This window comes from Pituophis catenifer, unplaced genomic scaffold, assembly GCF_029215685.1.
Source record: "Pituophis catenifer annectens isolate HBS135680 unplaced genomic scaffold, rPitCat1.0.hap2 SCAF_8, whole genome shotgun sequence".
In the NCBI taxonomy this organism is placed as follows: domain Eukaryota; kingdom Metazoa; phylum Chordata; class Lepidosauria; order Squamata; family Colubridae; genus Pituophis; species Pituophis catenifer.
Window position 1 is genome coordinate 60,347,080 of NW_027256888.1, and position 9,561 is coordinate 60,356,640.

General features: G+C 37.1%; 1 protein-coding gene across 1 annotated transcript in view; it reads right to left on the minus strand.

The window, feature by feature from the left end:
- Positions 1-3,611, minus strand: part of SGMS2 (sphingomyelin synthase 2) — a 37,078-nt gene extending 33,467 nt beyond the window's left edge. Inside the window, exon 1 of the mRNA XM_070948542.1 lies at positions 3,244-3,611. The gene's annotated coding sequence lies outside the window, so the exon portion shown is untranslated. The remainder of the gene's footprint in view (positions 1-3,243) is intronic.
- Positions 3,612-9,561: the final 5,950 nt, after the last annotated feature.

Sequence of the window (9,561 nt, forward strand, 5' to 3'; positions counted from 1 at the left end):
GCCAAAAGGTCATAGACAGGGGACAGTTACTCCAGTAGTGGGAGTTGAAGTACCCGTGCAGTCATAAGTGTAAGCAGGCTGCCAAGTGCCTGAAGTCTGATCATGTGACTGCAGGATTGCTATAACAGTCATAGCTTTGGGGACTGGTCATTACTCCCTTCAGCACTGCCATAATTTCAAATGATCTCTGAACAAATGATGGTAAATTGACACTACTTGCAGTTCTTGGATGGGAGAACATCAAGATACAAGAGGGCAGGCAAACTGAAAAACATCTCAAAAGATGGTAACAAACCACTTCCTTATTGTTGCCAAAAATAATAATAATATGGATCTGTCCATGTAATTACAGCTGAGCTCAATTTGACATTTATTGATGTCAAATAATATTAATTATTATTAATATTATACACTGTTTATTAATTTATAAACAATTTATAAAATAGTTGTTTTTATAAATTTGTTTCCCTGCTTTGCGATTATTTTATCAGTGAATAGGAAGGCATTATAATAAATACCTTGTTTATGAATAAACTGTTATCATTTATCTCTTGATACATCCAGAGAATCAGGTGGTGGCTTACAATCTACAGATACAACTCTGGTGAGTTACAAAAGATTAGCAAGATTTTAAAAAAATAATTAAGCTGTTTATTCTATTTCCCACTAAATAAGGAACTAAATGAGAATGCTTGGTGGATAATGAAGAAGTATTTGCATAAAAAAACATTTCTGCACTTGGTTGTGATACTAAATACACATTCCTGGACTGAGAATTTTTGAGCGTCCTGTTATTTATTTTTTGCCTAAATCCATTCAGCTGAGCTACACTTTTGCATCTTATTTCTACCTAGATGTCAGAATGCTTGACATTCTTTTTCTTTATACTTCACACTTTCATTAGACTGCTGAAATAAATGAGTTTTAAAACTGTTAAAACTGTCAAGAAAAATAGTATTGCTAAAAAAATGAACACAATACTAGCTATTTAACAATTACATTGACGTTTAGAATCAATTTTTGTGTTTTCAAGAAAGTGATCCTGTAATGCCAGAACCGATCACATGAAGCCTTAATTGATTTGATTTCATGTATCAGCATTTTCCTGCTGGTGATAGTTAATGAGTTATTCTCTAGGTAATTCATCTACTTTCTCTCTTTCCTGAATATATATTTCTAAGGGGGGGGGGAAGAGGAATATACGTAAAGTTGGCATCACTAACTATGCTTCCATTCTTTCTGAGCAGTTGGTGCTGGCAGAACTAAAGCATTAGAGTGTCTACTTGGCTGCTGTATTCAAACCACTTATCCAGGAACATATCCATTTTTGTAACTATGATTGCTTTCAGTGGTTACACCTTTATGGGCTTCTTCTCATGTTACCCTTTCATATACGTCAGATGACTTGTTTACATGGAGCCATGAATTTTGAAATGTGAATCAAATGTGCTTCTTTTTTTGGCCTAAAAAAGAATGAGAATCCAGAATGCATTAAGAAGAGAAAGGAAGGAGTTTTTCTTCCTATCTGAATTTCTCTTGTTTTCCTTGGCCTGCTTCAGATTTCCCAAACCTCCACAGAAGATTTAAGGACATGAGGAAATGTATTGTGATCTCTTAGTGTTTCTATTGATGAAAAAGACATAACTGGATCCTAGTTCCGCAACTGATGAGGTTTTAATTTTCTAGTATGAAAATATTTTAGAAAATAGTGGTTGGCTATCGTTACCTATGCTCATAAAAGGGTGCTATATGTTTATTTCTGTAGGATGGTAGAATGAAATCTAAAGATATTCATACTTTGACAAACATTACAATTGTTACTGAATCTATTGTATGTTTGCACAACCCAAACGGAGAAATTTCAGAGGATCTATAAATAAACTGATGTATTATGTCAATTAAAGCAAATGCCATATTTTTATATAATGCAATTAAACAATTAAATTAAAAAATAATGACTAGAAGAATTAACAATATTGCACTTAATTGTTACATATAACCACTGTAGAAACATTGTAGACTGGAACATCTATATTTTCCACAAAGAAAGTACAGAGTAAGGCAACAATCATGCTTAACTTGCATTATCAGATATTTTTAAAATAATTAAATGAAGTTAGGAAAAGAATGTAACAGCCAAAGTTAAACATGAGTTAAACATCAGTAGTGTACTTTCTAAGCTATTTTTTTGTTTTTAAAAAATTGTATTTTCTGAGAATAGCCTGATAACACTTCAAGGTACACACATCAAAGTAACAGGAAACCTATTTGCTTTTATATATGTACCTATTTTTATAGTGTTCTTCCTCATACAGCTGATTTTATCACATAGGCTGCAATTCTCCAGCCATTCCAAACTACCATTTATTGACTTTTACAGAATGAATTATCTCCAGGTTCCTTTCTCAGATGCACACTATAGTACACTAAGTACATGTACTTGGGGAAAGTTGACTTCAGGCAAGTAACATTTATCAAAACTCACTGTCTATGCTTTCCAGGTGTCTATCAAGTCAAGTCAATCTACAGAAAATTCTAACAACTAGCTGTTTTCAATTATACTTTTTCTAACATGAAAATATAGAGTCATTTGTTTTTATTCTAAGGACACATGGTCATTTTCTAGGACCATTATATATTCCAAATATGTCCATTATATAAAAAACCACGGTAATATGGCAAACATTGCTATTAGTGCTTATATTTTAACAAACTAAAAATCAAGGCTCACAATCGCTATTTCCTATTGTCCCTTTACCATTATAATATACAAATTCTTCATTGGCCAAAATCTTGAAAATAAATTGAATGTTAAGATATGTCTTAGAACTGAATTAGTTCACAATAACTGAACACTTTTACCTATAAGAGAGGTTTCCAAAGGAAACGTCTATATTTAACTTTTTATAATATTTTGTACCAATAAGATCAAAACAAGAAGTTTCTGGCTGTTTTGAAAGTTCCTTAATGAAAACATACTTGACAGTTCCTCACAACTTTTAACCTACACAGCAAATTGTAAAAAAAAAAAAAAAACCCTTCTCTGGAAGTCAGCCTCATTAGGAGAATTCCTCTTATATATGTTACAGCCAAAAAATCTGTTATAAACCTGCTATCTGCCAATAACCTAAGATTTGCTCTTTGCCTTTTTCTTTAAAGGGAAAACACACTGAGCAATTGAAGCATCAATTTTCCTTACCCAGAATTAAACCTCTGGTTGACACATCAAGTTCTTGAACTTACCTCTTTTGTTTTCTTTTTTTTTTTAAACGAAGGCAATAGCCTCAGAGCAGGAACTCAAAGCCTTCCAGCAACCCAGCATGAACTAGTTCTTTTTAGAGCTTCCAGGCTCTAAAGTACTTGCCGTTCCTTCTGGCTACAAACAGGGACACTCCTACCTCTGGGCTAATAGCCGCAAGGAGAAACAGCTAGAAGAAAGTTTGCCCACCCGGTCTTCCGCTCCCAGTTTTCATCCACCCCGTCACTTCTAGTCGGCACACCTTTCCCTCCCCGCCTCCGGGGAATGCCGTCTGGACCGTTAGGCCGGCCGTGCAACAGCTGGAGAGCTTTCCAGCTTTCCTGAGAGCGGCTCCTGGAAGGAGGAGAGAAAGACAAGAGACTACAGGCGAGCAAACCCTTTCTGTTCCCGAAACCGCTGTTCCGTTTTCAGCCAGCTTCATGCTCTTTGCTTGTCCCCACCTCCCCTGTCTACCACAGCCTTTTCCTGACATCATTCATTCTCTTACATTCAAACACACGCCCACTCCATTTCCAAACAGTGACTCACTCTAGAGCCCTGCTGCTGCTGTTGCCGCCGCCGCCGCTGACATTCGAAGGCCGGGCTTGAAAAACCGGTTAAAGACCTCTAGAGGAACGGATATTTATTTATTTTTATTTATAAAAAGGGGCGGGGGAGGGGAAAGCCCCATTCTAAGCAGAAGAGTGGGGAGGAGGAAGATTTGGCATAGGTATTAAAATTAGGTCGAGTGGGAAAACTTCATTTTTTTTTCCTAATTAACCATTCGATTTAGGAGAGAAAGGTGGAGAAGCCTGTTTGCAAAATTCTTTGCCCCTTTGACAAGCCACCTTAAAGAGACAAAACCTTTTGGCATGAAATAGGGACAGAATCTGATGTTTAATAATGCTGCTGCTCTGTTTTAGAAATGTTCTGTTCCTCACCATCCCAGCTCAGAGTTCACCCGAATCCCGTGTATTTTCCCTGTCCTTCAAACTTCCTTAGCTACAAATAAGTTTGTACCATCAAAACTCTGGAATAATTTAGCTGTAGGGCTCAGGAAGATGTACCTAATGGCCATTTAGCTCCTGCTTGCAGAGAAGTATTGAACAATTTGAACGCTGCCCTTCCTCTAGCCTACATTTTTAATTATGGAATCAAAAAGAAAAGTGCATCACATGACAAAGCTGTTTGCAATAAAAAAAATAATTGCTATATTAGAAACAAATTAACGATACACTCCCAGGTATACTTACTTGAATGTAAACCCCACTGAATAGCAGAAGATAATTTAGGTAGGCTTGTATAACACTGTGTATTTATTCAATTATTTCACAAACATGAGAATAGCATATATAGTAGATATGATACAGATACTAATGTTTTACTTTGTTAGGGCTATTCTTGGGCATACAGATATTTAAATTAAGCTCTTACTGTTATTGTATCACCAGACCCCCAAACCCATGTTTTCAAAGATGTAGGAATAGTGCCTCCCCCTTTTTAAAAAAAATCAACAAAGATGGAGCATTGTTGGAATAGAATAGAATAGAATAGAATAGAATAGAATAGAATAGCAGAGTTGGAAAGAACCTTGGAGGTCTTCTAGTCCAACCCCCTGCTTAGGTAGAAAACCCTATACCATTTCAGACAAACGGTTATCCAATCTCTTAAAAATTTACAGAATTGGAGCATTCACAACTTCTGGAGGTAAGTTGTTCCACTGATTGTTCTAACTGTCAAGAAATTTCTTCTTAGTTTTAGATTGCTAATCACTCCTTGATTAGTTTCCATCCATTGCTTCTTGTCCTGCCCTCAGGTGCTTTGGAGAATAGCTTGACTCCCTCTCCTTGGTGGCAGCCCCTGAGATATCGGAACACTGCTATCATGTCACCCCTAGTCCTTCTTTTCATGAAACTGAATATACCCAATTCCAGCAACCGTTCTTTATATGTTTTAGCCTCCAGCCCCCTAATCATCTTTGTTGCTCTTCTCTGCAATCTTTCTAGAATCTCAATGTTTTTTTTTTTTACATCATGGTGACCAATACTGGATGCACTATTCCAAGTGTGGCCTTACCAAGGCATTATAAAGTGGTATTAACACTTCATGTGATCTTGATTCTCACCCTGTTAATGCAGACTAGAACTGTATTGGCTTTTTTGGCAGCTGCAGCACACTGCTGGCTCATATTTAAATGATTGTCCACGAGGACTCCCAAGATCCCTCTCACAGTTATTACTATTGAGCAAGGTACCACCTATACTGTACCTGTGCATTTGGGTTTTTTGCCTAAATATAGAACCTTACTTTTTGCACCATTTAATTTCATTTGGTTATTCATTGTCATTCATGTTGCTCAGTGTTTACTACATTTGAGCAATGAAGAGAAACTGGCTAAATACAAGAAGTGAGACAACTTTTGTAATGAAAAGTGTTACCACTAACATATACACTTTAAAATTCGGGCACAACCCTGGCATTCAAAAAAATGGCTCAGCCATTCTGCACAATTTATAAAATACAGAACGACACTTCAGTGCCCGAAACGGAAAGAGAGAAGAATAAATGTAGTTCTTGGGTTTTAAGGACTGGAAATACACACCCCTCTGTGGGTCACAGGCTCCTTTTAATGTGGCCTTCCTAGTGTCGCAGCTGGTTCTGCTTTGCCCTGCTGTGCCAGCCATTGAGGCCAATGGATAGGCCCAGTACCAAGGGCCTGCTCCCAGAGGGCCAGGACATGTGCCTCATGGTTGCTTAGCAACCCCAGAGGATTTACCTCAACTGCCTTCCATCTGTAACCTGAACAGGTGATCATAGCAACCTGGGTGAGGTAGAGGAGAGCCTTCTTTACCTGTAGTGAATAGCAGAATCACCTTTTGGCTTCCTCAGGAGAAAAAGGGCCAGCTTTGAACCCAGGGTCTTCTTAGTCACTAGGATAATTCAAACAAGTTCCCAGGAAGTGGCGGCTCATTTGGAAGTAAACCTAACTGAACCAGTCACCTATATTTTTTTTATTTGAGGCTGCTGGTTGTAGAAACAGCGTTCTTTATACAGGTAGTCCTCAACTCAGCACAATTCAGCCCAAAGTTTCTGTTGCTAAGCGAGACATTTGTTAAGTGAATTTTGACCCATTTTTTGACCCTTCTTGCCACAGTTGTTAAGTGAGTCACTGCAATTGTTAAGTTAGTGACATGGTCGTTAAGTGAAACTGGCTTCCCCATTGACTTTGCTTGTCAGAAGGTTGCAAAAGGTAAACACATGACCCTGGGACACTGCAACCATCATAAATATGAACTAGCTGCCAAGTGTCCAAATTTTGATCATGTGACTATGGGGATGCTGCTTCGGTTAAGTCACTTTTTTCAGTGTCGTCGTAACTTTGAATGATCGGTAAATGAACTGTTGTAAGCCAAGAACTATCTGTGCAGCTAATCCTTACTTACTGACCTCAGTTGGGACTGGCAACTCCATTACTAAATGACTCATCTTTAAAATGAAATGTCACATGACTATATGGTGACGTAGGTATATCAATTCCAGCTGTGGCTGTGAAGCAAATCATTTGTGGTCATTAAGTACAATGTCATGTGACCATATGTGCTGGTTGTCAAGTGCCTGATTCATGATCACATAACCATGGAGATGCTGCAAGGCCACAACTTTGAGGACCAGTCAGAAATCTCATTTTTCAGTGCTATAGTAACTTTAAATGGTCATATGTTGTAAACAGCTCAATGTTTCCTTGCATTGCGAGATGAATGGCATATGCATTTGATAAATGAATAAAATAAAATAAATTGGAATAGTAGTCAGTAAGTGAGGACTAACTGTACTGATTGTTTTGCACACCCTTAGTTGTGGTAGTTCAGATATCACTGAAGAAACCACAGTTGTCTGGGATGAGGCAACATCAGTGATGAAATCCAAATTTTTTTACTACTGGTTCTGTTGGCCTGGCTTGGTGGGTGTGGTGTGGCTTGATAGGTGTGGCTTGGTAGGCGTGGCAGGGGAAAGATACTGCAAAATCTCCATTCCCACCCCACTCCAGGGAAAGGATACTGCAAAAACTCCATTCCCACCCCATTCTGGGGCCAGCCAGAGGTGGTATTTGCCGATTCTCTGAAGTACTCAAAATTTCTGCTACCAATTCTCCGAACTGCTCAAAATTTCCATTACCAGTTCTCCAGAACTTGTCAGAACCTGCTGGATTTCACCCCTGGGCAACATTTTAAGAAACCAAACACATATCGTATCATGACCTAAACTTTTTACCTAATCTGCACAGTATCAAGAGTATTTAATTTGTATTTATTTTATATAATATGTTGAGATGTCCAACCAGTATATTGTATTAAAACACAGTGGATTAACTAACTGCAATGTCCCTTTAATTGCAAATGTAGGCTTCCTCTCCTGGCATTGCCTGTGTTGGAAACCTGTTCATGGAAGTTACAAAAATGTTTGGAGTCAAGTACCGGTATATAGGTACAATTCTAACAGATATCACATGATGGCGATTATTCATAAACTTCATTGATAGGCTTTAAAATTATGGTTGGATAATATGGACTGAGAGATATTAAGTATATCCATTTAATCATCCAACATTAATGCACAAAAAGTTGTATTTTGATCATCATCTCTCAATCAGAAGGACTAGTTTGATCAGTTGGAAAGAAGGTCTTCTTTCTCTAAACAGCAATCATTTACTGTAATCATTTTTCTCCTCTCATTTGACTACTACACATCCCATGCTGTTCTACTGGATTTGTCCAAACTCTGGAAGCAGATTATGGAAAATAATATCTGAGAATATTACTTGTCTGGAAGACAATTAAAATCCACTAAATAATTGGCATTTGGGGGGCCAGTGATCACCCTCCCCCCAAATGCCAATTATTTAGTGGATTTTAATTGTCTTCCAGACAAGTAATATTATTTCACTAAATAACATATACAATTTATAATTAGTATTAGAAATTTCATGTATAATTTTAAAAGAAAAAAAATGTTATCAAGTTTTTTTTTAAAATTGTAGCTTGTTACCATCCAAGCCAACGAAAATAAATTGCTGTTAAATTATCAGAATTTGTACTTTTCTTAGTGTAAATATCATATACTAGTGGAACATGAAATTAAATTAAAAGAGTAACCCTTATCAAGTTTTTAAAAGCAAAACGTATTTATTATACAAAATCTTCAATCTAAGTATTTTTCTCAATTTTTTCAAAATCAAACTTTCCTATTAGTCTGTACTGAAGCTAATTCAATTTATTTTTCTAAAGGCATTTCTTTCATGAAATCAGAGTGGCATAACTGGAGCAATACTATAAATGGATACAATTGATGCTTTAAAGTTATTAAGACTTCCAGAAAGATATTAGACTGATCTTTGAATAAGCACCACATTAGAATGCAGGAGAAGCACCATGGTTTTTTGAGAATGAAATTAACAATTGTACTGTTGTGACTTCATTTTTGCTAGAATTCATCCGTTCAGAAAAATGTCACAGAATGTAGCATTTTACACCCCTTCTCTTTTTAAAGAAGTTTTTGTTTGAATGTTTAACCAGACAATATCATAAATTTTCATCTCAGATATGGCTTCTACTAAATAGTTAACAGAAACTCTCAATCCAGCATCTCGATAATTAATGGACTTTTATCCTTGTAATAGTTTTGTCACCTAAATACCTATTATTCCTGCCCAACCCCATCTTAAGATAAGCAATGAATCAGAGGACAAAGACCATACAAGAATCCCCATTACAGTTAACAGCTTAATCCTCTTCCCTCCCCCCTCCCCCGCATTCTAATCCAACCTACTCAAATTACTCTTTGCTCCTTTTTATCTGTTTATGATTTGTCTGCCAGAATCAGGAACTCGGTGAGGAGAGTTTTCATATTTTTCCCAAGGATGTTTTCCTCTTGGAAATACTATGTCAAAAGTAGATTTTGACTTTATTTCTCATTCTTCCCAATCTGGCCTACTTTACAAGTTAGTTTTAAGGATGTCAGGATAGTACTTCAAAGGGGTTTTTAATGCATAAGGCTGCATGTAACCTAAAAGTGCTATTTGTCATCTTTGGAAGAGAACCTTTTAGGCCATGGCACCCAGCCTGTGAAACATCATCAGAAGATCAAATTGGCCCAAACTTGCTGGCTTTTTGTAAGGCCTTGATGACAAGATTTGCCAATGGTCAAAAGAAGTGTGGTAGAGCCAGTGAAGTGACTGTATTGATTGTTTTGATAAAAGGCCTGGTGTTGTGGCCCATATGCGGCCTGTGCAGCTAATAGCTGATTCAGACAGGGAGGAGGCTGGT